Raw genomic sequence first — 22,398 nt, 5'->3', positions numbered from 1 at the left:
AATGGTAGTAAAAACTCAATTTTCCTGAGCAAAATTAACAACAAAAAGTGTTCACGGCTCGTGCAACCTGGTTATTAAGCTGTAGCAGGAATTGACTGCAGCTGTGAAATAAGATATAATTAAAATCTGGGGCCCTTCACCACGTATCTGGTTTGTGCATTTGCAATGTTGTAGATACACGAATTACTGGGGCTGACCAGCCCAAGCTGTCAATTGGGAACCTGTCCAGTGGAATTATATCCATCTGAATGTCAGAGAGAGAGAGAGAGAGAGATATGAGTACATACCTCCAGGAAAGTAGAACAATAACTTGGGTAAATATGTGAGGCAGAGAGATGGAGGGGAAAGACCCTTATTATAAGCTCTAGTTTAGATCTGCCATCAGATGTGTGATCTTGAATGAGTCATTTATCTCTTGAATTCTTAGAATCCTCTGATAATATAGGGAGAGGGTAGTATATTATTCATAACATGCTTGGCTCTAACATTACTGGTTGCTATTCTACTTGCTCGGTATAGAAAGGACATGAATAACATGGACCCTAAAATTTAAAAAACATCACAAATTCATTAGAGAAAGACAAGACTGATGAGGAAACCAGAAATACTAATACTTAATGGATTTATTTACTTTGGTTGGTCTCTTGTTTTTCAATTGATATGAACATTACCATCTCATTAAGTGTTTTTTTCTAACTGATCATGTTTTTATTCAAAATTCTTATCTTCTGGAGCCCTCGGCTGGGGTATTAATTATAGTGTTGTTGTTGTTGTTGTTGTTACAAAAGTTGAAGGATGTGTGTGTGTGTGTGTGTGTGTGTGTGTGTGTGTGTGTGTGACTGACCTTTGTTTGGCCCCTTGACCCTATATGCATTTCTAGACATAGTTGTATCTTCTTATCATTTACATTCATTTCAAATAAAAGGTATATATGTGTGTTAAGTATTTTATGGGTCTCAGGGCCTCAACAGACATTCATAGTTTTAACTTCACTTATATACTATTGGAACAAACTGGTGCTAAGTGAGAATGTTTTTTAGAGTCTGGCGAGTTTACCTTTAATCACTCTGAGACCAAGGACAGTAAGTCACATATGTGACTCTACTTTGGAGCTATGGTGTGGGGTAGAAAAGCAGTGGTCAGCAGGGTGTCTGGAACCCATTCACTTGCCATCTTTGTTAAACCTGTTGGAGGAAGCTATCCTTCACAACTGAATTCTGGGTTGAGAATTAGTTTAGCTCCTAAAATACCAGAAAAGGCCCATCTTCCAACTCCCCCTGCCTGTGTCTTCTCCACAGGAACCATGTTAAGAATCCTCCAATACCCTGTGCTGTTATGATTTGCTTCAATGCTAGACAAGATGTGGGGAGTGGAGTGGGTTACTTGTTCTCCCTGGACCTTTGTTTCCATAACTGACGACTCAGAATGGACTAGATAATCTTCAAGTTTTCTTCCCATCCTGAGCTGTCATGCTTCTTAGACAGATGTATATGGCTGTGGCCAGAGTCTAACAGAATTGTAATAAAGATTCTTAGACCAGATTTCTCCTCATAAGCATTTGATTCAGGTTTTCATAGATCAAAGTTAACTCCTGCCCTTCAAGATAAAGGCAGGTAAATCTGAAAAGAGAGAATTAAGGGAAAGTGTGAAAGTGTGTAATATATCTAACACCAAGGGCCTGGCCCTGTGCTGGGTACTGCCCCAACATTATCTCATCTGGTGGCACATAGTACATAGGTGTACAGGCTCTGGGTTTCAGCTGCCTGGCTTCAAACTCTAGCTCCAATACTAATTATCCATACGACATTGGGGAAGTCATCTAACAACTTTGCACCCCAGTCTCCTTATATGTAAAATGAGTATAAGAAAACTCTTATTATGGGTTTATTGTCAGAAGTTAAATGTGTTTGTACATGCAAAAGATGTAGAAAACAAATTGACACATAAAGAACTTGTGCTAAACAAAAGTTAATTATTATTACTAATATTAGATCTTAACCACACCTAGCCAGTTATGACAGAGTTACTCATACCCAAGTTTATCAGGCTTCAAAGCCCATATTCTCTTTTCTGTGCTAAAAGGTTTCAGAGATGAGGGTCTGGAACAATTGTCTTCCCCCTTGATTTTGACTTATGCAGAATCAACATGAATACATAATGAAGAAACCTGAGACTCACTGTTCACTTCCCACATGTAGGCCCTTGTTCCAGAAGGTGGCCATCATCCTAGACTTTAATGCTTTGAGTATGCCACTCAGGAAGTCAGGCTGGAGCAGAGACTGTTCCACTTGGCTTCAAACAGTCCTTTCCTGCTGGCTGGCATAGAAAAGGCAGGCAGCATGCTTCCTCTGGAGTCAGATATTCATCATGGAAATGGGCAACTTAGCCTCTCAGGGGCTGGATTTCTGCATTTAGTAACACAGGTCTGGCCTACCTGACTTGCAGGGTTATGGCAGGGTGGCATAACATCAACCCTTTGATTTCCTGGCACATTGTGCAGGACTTCTCAGCTCACATTCATTTTCTTTCTGCATTCCCCTGTCTTTCTCATATTACCACTTGAGCCCATAATTCTTCCCAACAATCTGAAACTGGGTATCTATGATCTTCTAACCATTGCTGTATTTTTATATATAAAAATAAAAGCTTATCGAGGTTTATAATTGCTCAGGGATTTCCCTCCTTTGAAGCCTCTTTGGGTAACCAGAGTCTCTCTGGTTTCTCTCATACAGTTTCTGATGTTAACATTTTAATAACACATTCAGAATGTTTTTGTTTTATGAATTCTAATATAGATGGAAGTTCTTCCCAAGAGATGTTTTTAAAGCAGGTGTTTTTAAGTAAATGACTCCATATCCACCTGCATATTTCTGTGACAAAAGCCATTTTTTTTTTCTTCTAGACTTCAAATTGTCCTTTAGTTTTCAGGCAGCTCCGAGGTGGCCACCTGTCTCGTTCAACATTTTTCTGCCTTTCTCAAGGAGCTAACTGCACTCTGAAAGTCCTGTGTGTGTGTGTGTGTGTGCACATGTGTAGATGTTATAGAATCAGGAAAAGTGTATCCACAGTTTTATGTTGACATCTTCTTTCACAGTGGTTGGAGAAAAAGTGGCTGTAGCATCTATGGAAATAGCTTTGAAAGAGTGTGTTACTAGATAACGATCCATGTGCCTCTTTTGTTGGAATTATCTGCCTCCTTTGGTGGTGAATTTCAGGGATTGCCTGATCCAGGGGAAGTATCTGGTCTTAACTCCTTAAAGTTAAGGAGTTAGGTCAGATGTCTTTGACACGAGGGCTAATGGGCCAGTGTGCAATTGAGGAACCAGAGTGTTTTCTGGTAAGAGGGGAGGGAAAAGAGATAACCAATGATGTGGGAGTGTGATCCTAACAATTTTTAAGACTATTGTGTCTAAGAGACACTCCTTCTGGCAAATGCTAATAGGATTTCTCCAAAATTATGGTCACAAAATCTGGGGCCATACCACTCTACCAGATCTTTTTGGGGTGTTAAGATATGTTTATAGATGAAGCACTGCCATTTAAAAAAGGAAAAATATTTATTGATTTATCTCAGAGAGAGAGAGAGCGAGCACATGTGAGCGAGCATGAGCAGGAAGGGCAGAGGAGAGGGAGAGAGAATCAAGCAGACTTTACACTGAGTGCCAGGCCAGATGCGGGGCTCTATCCCATGGCCCTGAGATCATGACCTGAGCCAAAACCAAGAGTCAAATGCTTAATTTACTTTGCCACCCAAGTGCCCCAGTACTGCCTTTCTTCTACCAACATTTCCCAAAATTATTTCAATAAGGAGTACATTTCTTGCTGCACACATGGTAACATGTTGTAGAATGCAATTTTGTAGGACATCGGTTGTGGAGCACTGATAAGAACAGATGAATCTTCTGGAAAAGATCCTGGAAACAAGGTTCATGGCACTTTGGAGGAGTCTGGAAAGCAATGTACTTTTGGTCTGTGAGATCACAGCTTTTTCACAACAGGTTTGCTGCCAGAACACAGGTATCATGAAAACCATCACTAAACCTAAACCAAAATGGGAAAGGAAATGACTCACATCAACATCGTTGTCATTGGACACGTAGATTCGGGCAAGTTTACCACTACTGGCCATCTGATCTACAAATGCGGTGGGATTGACAAAAGAGTTACTGAAAAATTTGAGAAGGAGGCTGCTGAGATGGAAAAAGGCTCTTTCAAGTATGCCTGGGTCTTGGATAAACCGAAAGCTGAACGTGAATGTGGTATCACCATTGATATCTCCCTGTGGAAATTCGAGACCAGCAAGTATTATGTGACCATCATTGATGCCCCAGGACACAGAGACTTTATCAAAAACATGATTACAGGCACATCTCAGGCTGACTGTGCTGTCCTGATTGCTGCTGCTGGTGTTGGTGAATTTGAAGCAGGTATCTCCAAGAATGGGCAGACCCGTGAGCGTGCCCTTCTGGCTTACACACTGGGTGTAAAACAACTAATTGTTGGTGTTAACAAAATGGTTCCACTGAACCACCCTACAGCCAGAAGAGATATGAGGAAATCGTTAGGGAAGTCAACACCTACATTAAGAAAATTGGCTACAACCCCGACACAGTAGCATTTGTGCCAATTTCTGGTTGGAATGGTGACAACATACTGGAGCCAAGTGCTAACATGCCTTGGTTCAAAGGATGAAAAGTCACCCATAAAGATGGGAATGCCAGCGGAACCACACTGCTTGAAGCCCTGGATTGCATTCTGTCACCAACTTGTCCAACTATAAGCCCTTGTGTCAGCCTCTCCGGGACGTCTACAAAATTGGTGGTATTGGTACTGTACCAGTGGGTCGAGTGGAGACTGGTGTTCTTAAGCCTGGCATGGTGGTCACCTTTGCTCCGGTCAGTGTTACAACTGAAATCAAGTCTGTTGAAATGCATCATGAAGCTTCAATGAGGCTCTTCCTGGGGACAATGTGGGCTTCAGTGTCAAGAATGTATCTGTCAAAGATGTTCGTCGTGGCAACGTGGCTGGTGACAGCAAAAATGACCCACCAATGGAAGCAGCTGGCTTCATGGCTCAGGTGATTATCCTGAACCATCCAGGCCAAATCAGTGCTGGATATGCACCTGTGCTGGATTGTCACACAGTCACATTGCCTGCAAGTTTGCTGAGCTGAAGGAGAAGATAGATCGTCATTCTGGAAAAAAGCTGAAAGATGGTCCCAAGTTCTTGAAATCTGGGAATGCTAATATTGTTGATATGGTTCCTGGCAAACCTATGTGTTTTGGGAACTTCTCTGACTATCCTCCTCTGGGCCGTTTTGCTGTTCGTGACATGAGACAGACGGTTGCTGTGGGTGCCATCAAAGCAGTGGACAAGAAGGCAGCTGGAGCTGGCAAAGTCACCAAGTCTGCCCAGAAACCTCAGAAGGCTAAATGAGTATTATCCCCAATACCTGCCACCCCAGTCTTTATCAGTGGTGAAAGAACGGTCTCAGAGCTGTTTGTGTCAATTGACCATTTAAGTTTAATAGTAAAAGATTGGGTAATGATAACAATGCATCATAAAACCTTCAGAAGGAAAGAAGAATGTTTTGTGGACCATTTTTTTGGTGCATGTGTGGCAGTTTTAAGTTATTAGTTTTTAAAATCAGTACTCTTTAATGGAAACAACTTGACCAAAAATCTGTCACAGAATTTTGAGACCTATTAAAACAAATGTTTAATGGTCTGTGAGATCATAGAGCCCCAAAGAATAGAATATTAGGTTTAAGAAAGACCCCCAAACCGTCAGCCTAACTGTCCCAGCTTGCTTGGTGTAAGGGGAAGGAGCTTTGCTCAATGGTGATGACCAAATCACCAGTCTCCTGCCCCTAGCATATGGTGCTGCAAGATGCCATCCTAACTGCTATAGTCCAGAAATGTGGGACAGGGAAAGGGAGAGAGATTAAAAATGCATAAGGAAAGCTGCAGAACAGACAAAAGAATAATTTTTGGATACTGATTCTTAGACTGGATTTCTGGGGGTGGCTGGGGAATGGCAAAGCAGAGATGCATGCAGAGCATATTTAACAAGCTTCTGGCGAGAGATATAAAAAGTATCAGAGTACAGGAAACTGTGTCTGCCTAGGAAAAGGGCATGGAGAGAAGGGGATGTAGCACCTTGGAGAGCTCTAAACACTCCCTAGAGAACCACTTTTGGAGCTATTTTTCAGAGATTAGGGAAAAGAAAAAGTGGACATACTCCAGTTATAAAGAAAAGACATATGGGATAAACCAGCAGAAGAGGAGGAATAAGGAATTCTTTTTCTGAGATAAAGCCTCTCTGTTTCAGAAGCAATGCTGAAATGTGTAAGTTGACATGTAGTGATGAATACCTTTACTTTTTAGCACTTTACAGCTTACAAAGCACTTTACAGTTTACAGAGCCCTGTGTGGTATCAAATACCCTCAGGAGCTCAGCGAGGCTCTTACATACTGTGAGATGGGAGAAAAAATGGAATAAAGCTCACTATGCAGAATGAGGGAGGGAAAGAATGATCACTTGGGTTTCACCAGTTTATGAAAATGAATACAGGGACATGAAATAGTAGTTAAACACACAGACTTGGAAAGCAAACTGACTGGGTTGAAATCCCAGCTCTACCACCTAGTAGTTATGTGATCGTGGGCCAATTTTTTAGCCTCTGTGTGCCTCAGTGTCCTTATATGTAAGATGAGGATAATCATAGTACTGACTTCCAGGAGTTTTAAGATGATATATTTTTATATTGTGTAGAAGATACCTGACAGTAAGAGCTAAGTAAATTCTTGGGGAAAAGTGGAAAAGCTCCTATTAGAAGGTAAATTCCTGGGAGGCCCGGGTGGCTCAGTGGTCTAGCACCACTTTCAGCCCAGGGTGTGATCTGGAGACCCAGGATCGAGTCCCCCGTCAGGCTCCCTGCATGGAGCCTGCTTCTCCCTCTGCCTGTGTCTCTGCCTCTCTCTCTCTGTGTGTCTCTCATGAATAAATAAATAAAATCTTAAAAAAAAGAAGGTAAATTTCTCCATGTCAGTTACCATTATTTGTAAATAGCATTTGTTGAGACAACAAATTTAGTGTTTAATCTATGTGAAGGGAAGTACTTTTGGAATTGGTAATGCATATAGATGTACAAAGTCCAACAAAGGGTTCACCCTGAAGACTGGAAGATGCCTTCATAATATTTCAAGACCAAGAACAAGGACTCATTTTCTAGTCTTTGGGGGAGATGGGGAGGCTAATGGACCCTACCACCAGCACCTGCTGCAGAACATCACCTGCCTGCCTGCACTTTGCAATGCCGACTGTCTCAGGACTCTAGTGACAGGTCCCAGAGGGCTTTCTCACTGCATGCCTGGGCATGGCCTCAAGGTGGAGCCTTAGCCTGCTAGTGGGAGTCCACTTCCAGACTATAGCTCCCTGTTTCTCCCCACCTCTCCCCTTTTCCCCCAGCCTATACATGGAAGCTTAGAGCTTTGCAAGCTCAAAGAGAGCCAGAGCATCCAACCCAGGCTGCTTACTTTTTAAGTTCTTGCAGGTAAGAGCTTAACTCAGTGCTTGGCACACGGAGTAGACTCTGTATGAGGCAGATTTTTCGTTTATTTATTTATTTTTCACTCTTTTGGCTTCTAGTGCCTTTTCTCCCAAAGGACAGGACAAAGACGGTTTGGCTTAAACACCGCGAACCAAGATGTGTAATGAGTGTGCCCAGGGGCAACCCTCAGAGCCCATCCCAAGTCTGGAGTGCCCAGAAGCATCTGGATAGGAATGGCTATCCTCTGCTTTTGGCAGCAAAGCTTTAGGAGAGGCAGGAGAGGAGGATATCTGAGTGACAATAAGTCCTCCGAGCTCCTTGAGAAGGGCTAAGTACAGTAATTTGTTGTAATGACTCAAATTTAAAACAATAACCCAGAGGCATAATAGCACAGGCCAAGAATACCTACTGCATGTGATGGGCTGTTAATGGGAAGTGAACAGTTTGATTTGGTGGCAGACAATCTTCAAATGGCTTTCACTCTGGATGTATACTCTGCAGTGTGGAGAGCTAAGTTTGCTATCAGGGTTAATTTGGACCACTTCCTCTCTGTCTGCCGAGAGCCATTCTCCTGATGGAGGCCCCTTTACTGCTCCACTATCCCCACAACTGAAAGCGAATTTCTGAGGCTTCACTTCTATGATCATTTTCTCTTGTTGTTTTGTTTTCCCTTTTCTTCTCTCTCCATCTCCCTCTCAGAGAAGCTGCTACTTCAGAGCCACTTTCCTAAGTGGGTAATGGGGAATAAATACACTGTAGCCACAGGACCTGCACTTGCCCAGGTGGATCAGGGTGAGACACGGTCTGGAAATCTGCCCAGCCCTGAGAAAGACCTGGCCGACCATGCCCAAGGCTGTCATTTCACTGATAGCGGGTGGGCGCAGTGACTCTCATAAGGTCTCTCCACTGCCAAGAAGAGAGGGTGGGACTAGAACCCTTGTCTCATTGACTAGGAGCCCAACACAACTCTTTCCCAGCACCATGGGAAGATCAAGAATTAGAGCCTCACATGTCAAAAATATTTTAGTATCTTAAAAGTCACTAGGCTCAACCACTCACCCTGGGAAATAGGTCTCTCCCCCTTTCCTTATTAGATGTCACTCCTCCTACCTGGTACTATCTCCCAAGTACCTACTACAGATCTATCTGGACTTGTATTACCAGGGCCAGCAGGCTTCCTTTGGTTTACCCTATCACATTTGCCATCTTCTCAGTGCCCTTCACTCCGCAAATGCACCCTGATGAATTCAAGTTCCAGGTGAATGACAGTTAACTTAATGGCTAGCCTCTTAGGGGACTACCCAAGGAATTAATGTCTAAGGGTGGAATTCAACATAATGGCAGGCTTCAAGGAACACACTCACAGACACACACAGATACACAGACACACATACACACATAGAGACACATACAAACATACCGAGACACACACAGACATGCACAGATACACAGACACAGACAGACACTAACTTTTTTTGTGTGAGACTTTCACATATCAGCACTAAGACTAGCCCCACTCATGATTTCTTACAGGGAAATGAATCCCTTGCAGAGAATCAGCATATTCAGTTAAATTCAGAAAGTATTTCCTGTAGCTGGTTGAAATGTGTTTTCCAAAAAGATATGCTGACATGCTCACTGGGGTATCTGTGAATGTCACCTTATTTAGAAATACGGTCTCTGAAATGTAATTAAGTTAAGGTCATGCTGGATTAGGGTGGACCCTAACCCAATGGCTGGTGTCCTTATGAGAACCTGTAAGGATAGACAGAGATGCACACAGTAAGAATATTATGTGAACAGGGAGGCAGAGATCAGAATGGTCCATCTATAAGCCAAGGGACAGCAAGGATTGCTTCAGCTGGGAAGAGGCAAGGAAGGATTCTTCCCCTGAGCCTTCAAAAGGAGGCTGGCCCTCCCAACCCCTGAATTTCAAACTTCTAGCCTCCAGAAGTGAGAGAAAATAAATTTCTGTTGTTAAGACATCAGGTTTGTGGTGATTTGTTACAGCAGCCATAGGAAACTAATACAATCCCTAAGTACTTATTAAGTGCTAGGCTCTCTTCCAGATAAAGCAGTGGTGGAGGCCCCTGGGGCCACTCAGTGAGCTCATCAGGGTCTCTTTGGAAGGCTCCAGGAGGCTCAGGTGTGGGTGGAGAGGATTTCACAATCTTGTGCTTCACTCTTCCTTTCCTACAATGCCATGATCGATAGCATGTCCCATGCACTTCCAGAGTTGGGCTCAGAGCCCTGTGGATGCAGCACAGTCTCCGTGTTCAAACACTGACTTGTCCAACATTTTCCTTCACTCATACAGCTCAGGAAAACATTTGACTTTGGTGTTAAATTGGCTTAGTTTGGAATCTTCTCTTCATCACTGAGTAGTTGAACCTTCCACTTCCTTGTGTGTACAAGAGGAATACTCAGAATCTGTGAGAAACCTGGGAGGATTTCAGAGAGTAAATCATAGAGTCAGACAGACAGATGGACTTGGGTCCAAAACCTATCCTTTTATACATCATCTGCTAAGGTTGTTACCTTGAGGAAGCTGTTTAACTTCCAGGGCTGGCTTCAATTTCCTCATTGACAAAGTGAGAACAGTAATTGCATTCCTCCAGTAGGGTGGCTGCGAGTATTGACTTAGTTAATATCTGTAAGCCGCTTAGCAGAATTCCTGACAAATAGTGGGTGCTCAACATTGTCATTTTACTGGTAAGGAAACTGAGTCACAGAGAGGTGACATGATTTGTCTAAGGACATTTAGAGGCTGAGCTGGTCCTAGAATCTACATTTTCAGGCTGATGGATTCTCTGAATAGTCACTGGCTTGTTCATTTGAGAGGTTGTGCTTGTTAAGATTTCCAACTCTAGAATCAGACATAAATGCAATTTCAGACTTGATCAATTACTAGCTTTGTGACCTTGGACTTACTACTTAATGTCTGTGGGTCCCATTATTTTCACCTAGGTAAGAGAAATATCGACTTCATTGGATTGTGGTATGTGTGAGATTAGAATAAGTATAAATACTTAACCACAAACTTGTAGGCATTCGTAAATGTTTCTGGCTATTGTTTGTATTTGTTAGAAGTAAGTTCAGCTGCATGTGACTAAATAGTAGTGGCTTTAAAACTCTCAGGTTCACTTTTTCTCCTGTAAAAGCAGTAGGGAGACAGGCAGTCCAAGAACGATATGGTGGTGTCAAAAAGTCACTAGGGACCCAGGCTCCATCTGTATTTTTTAAAATTATTATTCATTCATGAGAGATACAGAGAGAGGCAGAGAGAGAAGGAGGCTCCCTGAAGGGAACCTGATATGGGACTCGATCCCAGGACCCTGGGATCATGCCCCGAGCCAAAGGCAGACGCTCAACCACTGAGCCACTCAGGCGTCCCACCACCTGTATTTTTGCCCTGATATCTTCAGTATGTGGTTTTCACCCTCAAAGTCACATCATCCTCCAGTATGACTGCTGGAGCTCTAGTTGTCACACCCACATTGTGAACAACAGCAGCGTGTGTGGGGTGAGGGGCAGAGCAGAAAGAAGATGATAGAAGCCACTTCTCAGCTAAATCAGTTCCCTAAGGAGCCATCTCTCAAGTCAATACTTGGTGTGTATTTCACGGGTCAGAACTTGATCACATGGTCACACCTGGCTGCAAGGTGGGCTGGAAGACAGAGTCTTATACTTGTCTTCGGTAATATCCAGTCTCTGTTACAGGCATAAAAGAGAAAAAATAATGGGAAGGAAAGGAGCAGCCTCTGCCAGATTGTCGTTGTTTTTATAGTTGCTATTGCTAGATGCCAGGAGGCTGCCCGTTAGGAATTTGCAGGTTTTAATGCAATGCTATGAATGTTTGAAAGATGCATAGTGGTGTGAGAGTACTCAGGAGGGAGAGACTACCTCCACCCTGAAGGCATCTGAGATGGCTACTCTGGAGAAGCAGTCTTTGAGGTGAGGCTTGATGTTTGAGAGGTTTGCCCAGGTGACAGCGAAGGAAGGGGATTTCTGGTAGAAAGGGTATCACACACACAGCCTACTGGTTTTGTCAACCAGCCCCTTGGCTGCTTGGAATTGTGTTGGGGATGAGGTGGGGGACAGGCTCCCAGAGGCTGTCCTGGGACTTCTCTCACCTACACAGTCTACTGGGCAGATGGTAAGGGGTGCTGAGCCCTGCTATCCATGAAGGTTTCCTGATTCTCCATTCTCATTTCACCAGACAGCAATCTATTTGTTAAATGAAAACCAGCTGGTTATTGAAAGAAACATATTTATTGGGAATTAACTGCCATGTGCAAAATGGGTATTTACTACCAACTTGTCAAACATCAGTGAGTTTGTGTTTAATAATCATTTTTTTCAATTAACTCACAAAAAATTCATCCCATTAATTCTAAATTAAATGCATATTTGTAAAACTCTAATTCACAATGTAATCAAATCATCTCTTCCCAGCCTGTTTTTGATGGCTACGTGTTGGTAAAAGAACTTCAAATGATGTCCTTAGAGAGAAAATTTGCTTATACCTACATGCAGTTGAAACTTGGGCTAGAGGGTATTGAGGCAGGTAGAACTTCTTTCCATTCACGGCTTTCCTAGGTCCTTCCCTCACTCCTTGCTCCCTAACATACTACAGGCACTGGGAGGGGCCTATAGCTGGCATATTTGGATAATCTAAGATGATAATCTAACTTTGATCTCTTGTCTTTAATCTCAGAGTTAGAAGACCTTGGAAATTTTGCTTATCGTGGTACTTAGCTGGGAATCAACAGACCTGTTTTTTTTTTAAATTATTATTTTAATTGACATACAATATTACATTAGTTTCAGGTGTGTAACACACACAGCGATTTGACAAGCCTATATGTTATGCTCACCATCTGTCACTACACAATACTATGACAATACCATTGACTATATTCCCTATGATGCACCTTTATCCCTGTGACTTATTCATTCCATAATTGGAAGCTTGATTTTCCCACCTCCCTTCACCCATTTTTGCCCATGTCTCCATCCCCCTCCCCTCTGGCAACCACCAGTTTGTTCTCTGTACTTATGAGTCTGTTCCTGCCTATTTGTTGTTGTTACTTGTTTGTTTTGGGTTTGTAGATTTCACATATGAGTGAAATCATATGGTATTTGTCTTTCTCTGTCTGACTTATTTTACTTAGCATAACACCTTCCAGGCCCATCCATGTTGTTGCAAACAGCAAGATCTCCTTTTTTCTTATGTCTGAATAATAGTCCATTGTGTGTGTGTGTGTCTGTGTGTGTGAGTGAGTTATATCTTTACTCATTTATCTGTTGATGGACACTTGAGCTCCTTCCATATCTTGGCTATTGTAAATAATGCTGCTATAAACATAGAGGTGCATGTATCTTTCCAAATTAGCATTTTCAGGTTGTTGGTTTTTTTTTTGGGGGGGTGTAAATATTCAGTAGTAGAATTTCTGGATCTTATGGTATTTCTGTTTTTAGGTTTTTGAGGAATTCCTATACTGTTTTCCACACTGGCTGCACCAATTTACATTCCCACTAGGAGTACACCAGGGTTTCTTTTTCTCCACATCCTTGCCAACACTTCTTATTTCTTGTCTTTTTGATTGTAGCCAATCTGACAGGTGTAAGGTGATATCTCACTGTGTGTTTTTTTAAGCAGCTTTTTAAATAATAAATTTATTTTTTTATTGGTGTTCAATTTGCCAACATACAGAATAACACCTAGTGCTCATCCCGTCAAGTGCCCCCCTCAGTGCCCGCCACCCAGTCACCCCCACCCCCCGCCCTCCTCCCCTTCCACCACCCCTAGTTCATTTCCCACAGTTAGCAGTCTTTTTTTTTTTATGATAGTCACATAGAGGAGAGAGAGAGAGAGAGAGGCAGAGACATAGGCAGAGGGAGAAGCAGAGGGAGAAGCAGGCTCCATGCACCGGGAGCCTGACGTGGGATTCGATCCCGGGTCTCCAGGATCGCGCCCTGGGCCAAAGGCAGGCGCCAAACCGCTGCGCCACCCAGGGATCCCCAGTTAGCAGTCTTTATGTTCTGTCTCCCTTTCTGATATTTCCTACCCATTTCTTCTCCCTTCCCTTCAATTCCCTTTCACTATTATTTATATTCCCCAAATGAATGAGAACATATAATGTTTGTCCTTCTCCGATTGACTTATTTCACTCAGCATGATACCCTCCAGTTCCATCCACGTTGAAGCAAATGGTGGGTATTTGTCATTTCTAATGGCTGAGGAATATTCCAGTGTATACATAGACCACAGCTTCTTTATCCATTCATCTTTCGATGGACACCGAGGCTCCTTCCACAGTTTGGCTATCGCTTTCTTCAGAGAGTTAGAACAAATTATTTTAAGATTTGTGTGGAATCAGAAAAGACCCCGAATAGTCAGGGGAATTTTAGTCAAAATCCTAGAGGAGAACACAGGCAACACCCTTTTTGAACTCGGCCACAGTAACTTCTTGCAAGATACATCCACGAAGGCAAAAGAAATAAAAGCAAAAATGAACTATTGGGACTTCATCTCACTGTGGTTTTGAATTGCAATTCCCTGATGATCAGTGATGTTGGTCATCTTTCCATGTGTCTGTTGCCCATCTGTATGTCTTCTTTGAAAAGGGACCTTGGTTTTAATTCTTGTTATGTGACTGTGATCAAGTCACTTTCTTCCTTGGAGTGTCAGTATTAGAATAAAGTTAAGCAACTATCCTCACTGCAGCATTTCTTAGTGATATTACTATGTTAATGTTCACAGAGAGTCTCCAACTGGAGAATGGATACTTTTCTTTTTTAAACTACTTTGAACAGGGATCCCTGGGTGGCGCAGCGTTTTGGCGCCTGCCTTTGGCCCAGGGCGCGATCCTGGAAACCCGGGATCGAATCCCACGTCGGGCTCCCGGTGCATGGAGCCTGCTTCTCCCTCTGCCTGTGTCTCTGCCTCTCTCTTTCTGTGTGACTATCATAAATAAATAAAAATTTAAAAAAAAATAAATAAACTACTTTGAACAGAGAATTTTGTTTTTCTTTTCATGGAGCATCTGGGTGGATTGATGATATGAGGAAAACATTTTGGCAAAGGCTGGGAAGGATGATTTCCAGGGTCCTATGGCTCTAACATTTCAGGATTTTGTTTCTTAGTTCAGAAACCTGGACTGAGCTTCCGAAGGATAGCTTGGCAATATGGACCTCTGTTCACCAGACACCCCAACCCTGGCCAGATCTGAAGCCATATGCAAATAGTGCAGAGCATCCTCAGAAGCCCCACTTCTTGTAAATCTGCCAGATAAGGATACCAATAGAATGATCTCTGGAGCCTGGCTACTCTCTGATGCATCCAGCTACACTTAGCATTCGGTCCCTTGCCTTCCCCAGCACAGCAATTACATGCTCAGCATGCACCTCAGAAATGTTTAAGTGGTAACAACTGCCCAGAGGGTTCATTATCATCCAGCAGTGCACAAGGCCCTTGCACAGGGCATGGGCCACCTTACAGAAGGCAGTGATTCCCTTCCTTGTTTGCTGAGCCATGTGGCTGAACATATGCTGGCCTTGTAGTGAGAGGGGCTGGCATAGCTCATCTGCCTTGGCAAAGCTAGCTACTATCCTCTCCTCTGCACACCCCAGCAGCACTAGACATTCCACCCATGCGGCTGGAGGTTGAGCAGCCCCAACCTAGCTGTAGAGGAGACTTCTTGATGTGATTCATGATCAGTCAGGGAAGAACTTGAAAAGTGCCCAGAGGAGTCTGTCAAAGGGGCTGTCTGTCTGATGCCCCTGGCCACCCCTTTTCCTAGTCCAGAATCATTCAGGTAATTAAGATAGTAGTTCTAATGTCTTAAGACCTCTTTACATTCTTAGAAGTTCTGGAGACCTAAAAGACTGTTATTTATGCTAATTATCTCTGACAGTATTTATTTTATTAGAAATTAAAATGGAGGAAATGGAAACAATTTATCAATTCATTTAAAAATAGCAACAGTAAATTGCTTGCGTGTTAACATAAATAGCACACTTTTTTTTTCAATTAGCACACTTTTTAAAATGAAAAATAACTTTCTTTTCCAAAGCAAACAATAAATGTAGCAAAAAACACAGTTTTGTTTTACATTTTTGCAAATCTCTGTAATGTCTGGCTTAATAGAAGACAGCTGGATTCTCCTATCTGCTTCCATAGGCAATCTGTCACGATATGTTGTTTTGGTTGAAGTATATGAAGAAAATCCAGCCTCATACAGGTAGTTATGCATTTGAGAAAAAGGATGACCTTACAGGTCCTCAAAAAGAGTCTTAGGGACGTTCAGGGGTCCTTACACTTTGAGAATGGTTGACCTAGTGTATGGCTTTGGAGAGGAGATGGGCTGAACAGTTTTGGATGTAGATGGTCTACACAGCAAAAAGTAGCCACTTGTCAGATCACATGGTCTTCTTTTGCCTGGACTACTTCTCTATCTTCCTAGCCTATTTCTTGAATTCTGTTTTGTTCGCCTATAAGCATCCTCTAAACAGTGTGATACCTTTTAGAGATACCTTCAATTCTATCAATCCCTTGTCCCCTACTGCTCGCTGACTCCCTATCACACACAGAGTAAGACCCCCAGCTCCTGTGCCTGTGTGTGCTGGTCCTTGCCCCAAACTCCTACCTTGTTTCTTTGTTGTCTTTCCTTTGCTTGATTCACTCCAACAGCTCTAGTCTAATTGTCCCTGTGAATGCATAAGGTCCTGATTTAGGGCTTCTATCCTGTCTGTTCTCTCTGCATGGTGCACCCTTCCCTCAGATATTGGCATGTCTTGGCATTTCGATTTCAGATTAAATGTCACCCACATTGAAAGCATTTTCTTTTCTTCATAGTCTTTATTACTATCTGTATTTGTCTACTTTACTTCTTTACAATCTGTCTTCCTACATAAGGAGTTAAGTTCTATTGGAGCAAGGGCTTTACTGTATTCAATACTGTATTTTCAATGCCTAAGATGGATCTGGCACATAGTAGATGTGCACTCAATACTTTTGAAGGAATGAATGAATGAATAGCCATAAAAAATAATGTTTGCACTGGAAGTCAGACATGTTTTTCAATTTCAGCTTTGTCACTTACTAGCCCTTTGCCGTTGGATGAGTTCCTTGAATTTTAGTTTTCTCAAAAGTAAAACACTGATAATGACATCTACCAGTCTTAGTAAGTTTGGGCTGCTACAACAAAAATACTTGTAAAGAAAAAAAAAGTCTCTCTCACATGATTACCATATCTACAACATTTCTGGCACTGGATATCTAGGGTTTTTCCCATATCAAACAATGTTCTATGATGATACCACCTGGGTGTCCTATTTAGCTCAATTTTCTCTCTGTTTACTTAAAGACAGCATCAGATGCCCCAGGTTAAGGGTTCAATCCTACAAGGCTGGTTCTCTACTTCAGATTCCAGTAGCAAATAGTAGGTCCCCAAGTTACCCACAACTTCTCTCTGACTTGACTCATTAAGAGGTTCCCATGACCTCCTCATTCTTTGATTCATTTATTTGCTAGACCAGTTTATAGGACTCCCATGACCTCCTCATTCTTTGATTCATTTATTTGCTAGACCAGTTTATAGGACTCAGATAATATTTACTGACATTTTCCAGTTTATTAAAGGACGTGATAAAGCATACAAATGAGCCACGAGATGAAGAGATACATAGGGTGAGGTCTGAAAGAGTCCTAAGAGCAGGAGTTTCTGTTCCTGTGGAGTTGAGTGCATCCTCCCCCTGGTATTGGATGCATTTACCAAACTGGAAGCTCCATGAACCCCATTCTTGTGGGATTTTTTCCAGAGGCTTCATCATTTAGACGTAATTCATCATTAACTCCATTTCTAGCCCTTTCCTCCTCTTTGGAGAATGGAGAGTAAGGCTGACAATTCCAAGTTTCTAATTATGGTTTGGTCTTTCTGGTGACCAGGCCCCATCCAGGAGCCCACCCAGAGTCACCTCATTAGAACAAAAGACATTGCTACCAGGAATCCAAGGGATCTGTAAAATCTGTCAGGAACCAAAGTCAAAGAACACAAGTTAGAACAGAATATGCCCCTAGTGCTCTCATCACTTAGGATATTACAAGGATTTTGAGAACTTTGTTTCAGGAGCTGGGGGCAGATATATATATATATTCCTATTATCTTGCAATACCATAGACTGGATGGCTTAAACAATAGAAATTTATTTATCGCAGTCTGAGGGCCAAGAAGTCTAAGATCGAGGTACTGGCAGAGTCAATATCTAGTGAGTGCACACTTCCTGGTTTGCAAACAGCCACCTTCTTACTGTGTCCTCACATGGTGGAAAAGAGCATCTTTCTGATGTCTCTTCTTATTAAGGCACTAATCCCATCAGGGGGCTCCATCTCATGACCTAATTACCTCCCAAATGTCTCACCTCTAAGTACCATCACAGTGGGGATTAAGACTTAAATATATGGGTTTAGGGAGACACAAACATTCCATCCACAGCACTACTGTGTAGGGTTGTGAGATCAAATGAGGTCATGAATGTAAAGCATTTGTCACATAAAATCATTCTATAATTGCTCTCCCTTTCCTCCCTTGTCCCAACCTAGCTTGTCAATAACATCTCTATCTCCAGAGGGCTACTGTCACTCTCTAGAGTGAGATGTGGGTGTCCAGGTCTGATGGAACTAGGAGGGATTCAGAGATACTCAGCTCGTCATGTATTTCACAGATAAGGAGATTAAGACCTTGAGAGGCCCATCCCTCTTTATTTTGAGGTCCCCCCACCCTCTACTGGTAGCATGACTGAATTGAGACTCAGGCCTCCTAATGTAGGCTAATGCACTGTCCACTGCTATTTCTGAACACAGCAAAACCCCAGGCCCCCTACTTCAAGTGCTCTTTGGTAGGTCTTCAAGCCATGGCTCCTCAGACACAGGATCAAAATTAAGTGGAACATTTATGAAAGTGGTAGTTTCTGATTTCATTCTGGACCAACTGAATTAAATAATTGGGAGGTCAGGATCCAGAAAACAAGTTTTCTAGGAGATATGGATTCATGTTAAATTTTGGAAAAAAAAAACTGAATTGGGAAGCAAGGAGAAGATGCAAAAAATTCTCTTCTTTTATTCTTTTTCTGCATGGTCACCACTTTTTCTATGGCTTTTAAAAATTCTTCATTTAAACGAAGAATTTAAGTAACTTCTTGCAAGATACATCCATGAAGGCAAAAGAAACAAAAGCAAAAATGAACTATTGGGACTTCATCAAGATAAGAAGCTTTTGCACAGCAAAGGATACAGTCAACAAAACTCAAAGACAACCTACAGAATGGGAGAAGATATTTGCAAATGACCTATCAGATAAAGGGCTAGTTTCCAAGATCTATAAAGAACTTATTAAACCCAACAGCAAAGAAACAAACAATCCAATCATGAAATGGGCAAAAGACATGAACAGAAATCTCACAGAGGAAGACATAGACATGGCCAACACGCACATGAGAAAATGCTCCGCATTACTTGCCCTCAGGGAAATACAAATCAAAACCACAATGAGATACCACCTCACACCAGTGAGAATGGGGAAAATTAACAAGGCAGGAAACCATAAACGTTGGAGAGGATGCAGAGAAAAGGGAACCCTCTTGCACTGTTGGTGGGAATGTGAACTGGTGCAGCCACTCTGGAAAACTGTGTGGAGGTTCCTCAAAGAGTTAAAAATAGACCTGCCCTACGACCCAGCAATTGCACTGATGGGGATTTACCCCAAAGATACAGATGCAATGAAACACCGGGACACCTGCACCCCGATGTTTATAGCAGCAATGGCCACGATAGCCAAACTGTGGAAGGAGCCTCGGTGTCCATCGAAAGATGAATGGATAAAGAAGATGTGGTCTATGTATAGACCTGGAATATTCCTCAGCCATTAGAAATGACAAATACCCACCATTTGCTTCAACATGGATAGAACTGGAGGGTATTATGCTGAGTGAACTAAGTCAATCAGAGAAGGACAAACATTATATGTTCTCATTCATTTGGGGAATATAAATAATAGTGAAAGGGAATTGAAGGGAAGGGAGAAGAAATGTGTGGGAAATATCAGAAGGGGAGACAGAACATAAAGACTCCTGACTCTGGGAAACGAACTACGGGTGGTGGAAGGGGAGGAGGGCGAGGAGTGGGGGTGAGTGGGTGACGGGCACTGAGGGGGGCACTGGACGGGATGAGCACTGGGTGTTATTCTGTATGTTGGCAAATTGAACACCAATAAAAAATAAATTTATTATTAAAAAATAAATTCAATTTAGTTAACATATACTGTATTATTTTTTTTTAAATTTTTATTTATTTATGATAGTCACAGAGAGAGAAAGAGAGAGAGAGGCAGAGACATAGGCAGAGGGAGAAGCAGGCTCCATGCACCGGGAGCCCGATGTGGGATTCGATCCCGGGTCTCCAGGATCGTGCCCTGGGCCAAAGGCAGGCACCAAACCGCTGGGCCACCCAGGGATCCCTATACTGTATTATTAATTACTGAGTAGTATCTAGTGATTCATCAGTTGCATATAACACCCAGTGCTCTATTACATCAAGGGCCCTCCTTAATGCCCATCATTCAGTCATCCCATCCCAACACCCACCTCCCCTCCAGCAGCCCTCTCTCTATGGCTTCGGTAGCACAACTTGTTGAGAGGATCCTGACTTTCAGACAGGGGGTGGTAGCTTGCTTGGGTGTAGCTCACAGTCTTGTCCTGGATCCCTTTCCCTGACAGAGGAAGTAGAGCAGTGCACTTGGGCAATTCATAGCAGTGAACATAGCACGAACTGCCAGAGCAGTGTGTGAAAAATCTGTTTGAATAACAGCTCCAGCAGCTCTTACCAAATTCTCAGGATCCACCAGAGAAAAAGAACAATCTTTTTCTATCATCCCATAAATCATTCCACTGAGAACATCAAATCGCAAACTGAAAAGACATTTTCACTAGCAGCTCAGCTAAAAGACATTCACTCTAGCCCATTCGGTGCCTCCTTCCTAAAAACTGGAAGGCAGATCTGAGAGTAGGGGTTGAACTTGCTTACAGCTTGCTCTCACTCTCCAACCAGTACAGAGCTTAGGGTTCTAAATACGACTACGTCTGACTTTTTTCAGGGGTGAATGGTTTGATCTGAGAGACAAACCTTCTTCTGGAACATCCCTTGTATGGACTACAGTGCAGTCCCTAGTCCTATGAGCTTGGAGATAATTATAGTAGAGAAAGATAGGACTGGGGTTGAGAACTCATTAGCTTTGAGTTCTTGGACAAGTCACTTATTAATGGCCTTGAGCTTCAGATGTTAAAAAATTGATAGTAAAATATAACTCATAGCACAGTGGGTAGGAGCTAGGACGGAACATTTGATGTCTCTGCACATGCCCTAATGCCTGGGATTAGCAGTTGCTCAATTAATACTAGATCTTTTTATATTGTTGGCCAATAGTGGAGTCCTTCACATTGCTTAGAGTAGTAAAAAATAGAAAAAAAAATGTGTGTTCCTCTGCCTGGTAGTAGACATGATTTTTGGTTTAGCCTTGTCTCAGAATCATTATGTGACCTTGGCGAAGTCACTCCCCCTTTCTGAGGCTCAGCATCTTCCCCTGGAAAGTGAAAGGCAATGGTAGCAAATCCAGAAAGTCTCTTTCACTCTAACCTCTGATTTTAGGCTTGCAACGTCAGACAGACCAGACCCAACACTGTGATTGGCTCTTCTTGAAAGTCTGGCTCTGCTGGCTTTATGAGTATTTCCTAAGGTCTGTGAGCTCATCTGTCAAGTGGAAGCATAATATCCTTAGTGCTTTACTGGAGGTCAGGGTGTATGAAGCTCTGCTAAAGGTACAGGAACTTTAGGGAAGACAAAAAAAAAAAAAAAAGTAAGAAGCACCATACCAATGAGGCAATATGGTCCTTCTGTCTCTTGTGTCAGGCTCTCCCTGCCTGGGGCTGGGTGCTGGGCAAGGTTTCAGGGACCAAGAAGCAAGCCAAGTCTGAGGGCTAAGCACAGGCACTGGCCACCTTGGTCTCTCTCCCATGAGTGGCTCTGCTCTGCTGTCTTCTTGGGGCCACTCCAGAAAGTTGTCATAAGGGACAGGGGGAGGTAAAAACAGAAGGACCAGGACACGAGAGGGACAAGAAACAGGTCACAAGAAGGGATGAGAATGGAGGAGGAAAGAGGGAGGGAGAAGGGGCAAGGAGTATTAGGGAAGAGGGGAGAGGAAACAGTCCTCATTGTTCTCTCTTCATTCTGCCTGGGCATCAGCAAGACCATCATGAGCAGATCAGAGCACCCCACTCCGACCTCTTAGCTTGAGTTAAAAAATAATTCCAAGCCAAACTGCGGTGCCTAAATCTATCACAAATGTCAGCAGCCGGGCCTGAAGCCAGAGCTGTGATCTCCCTCATGTCAATAAACCCTTGAAGTCCCTCTCCCTTGGAAGCCTGGCTTTCTTCTGATCTGTTGCTTTCTACCCCGGGCTGCCCTTTCATGAGTAATTTCTTTTAACCCGAGGATCTCAGCTGTGAGCCATAATGAAAAGATTTCTTCTGGACTAAGACTGTTAAGAAGCTGCTGCTGCTGCTGCTGCTGCTGCAGAAAGTCAAAGAAAACACACAATTAAATCCAATGCCCCACCAAGGCCAGTGGAGGTAGCACATGAGCAAGCAGAGGGCCTGGCTATGGGATGCCCATCACCCCCAAACCAAGAACCAAGGGTTTCCTCAGGTGACCCAGGGAAACACACAGATGCCTAGGTCAGTCTTATTTTGTGGGTGTCAGGACTGTAATGATGGTAGGGAGAAGAGGGGCT

At 42.8% G+C, this 22,398-nt stretch overlaps 1 pseudogene; it reads left to right on the top strand.

Moving 5' to 3' along the window:
* Positions 1–12,310, top strand: part of LOC119877509 — a 28,482-nt pseudogene extending 16,172 nt beyond the window's left edge.
* Positions 12,311–22,398: the final 10,088 nt, after the last annotated feature.

Source organism: Canis lupus, chromosome 25 (genome assembly GCF_011100685.1).
Source record: "Canis lupus familiaris isolate Mischka breed German Shepherd chromosome 25, alternate assembly UU_Cfam_GSD_1.0, whole genome shotgun sequence".
Classification (NCBI taxonomy): domain Eukaryota; kingdom Metazoa; phylum Chordata; class Mammalia; order Carnivora; family Canidae; genus Canis; species Canis lupus.
The sequence above is the reverse complement of the archived record's forward strand: the minus strand, read 5'-3'. Positions and strand labels throughout refer to the sequence as shown.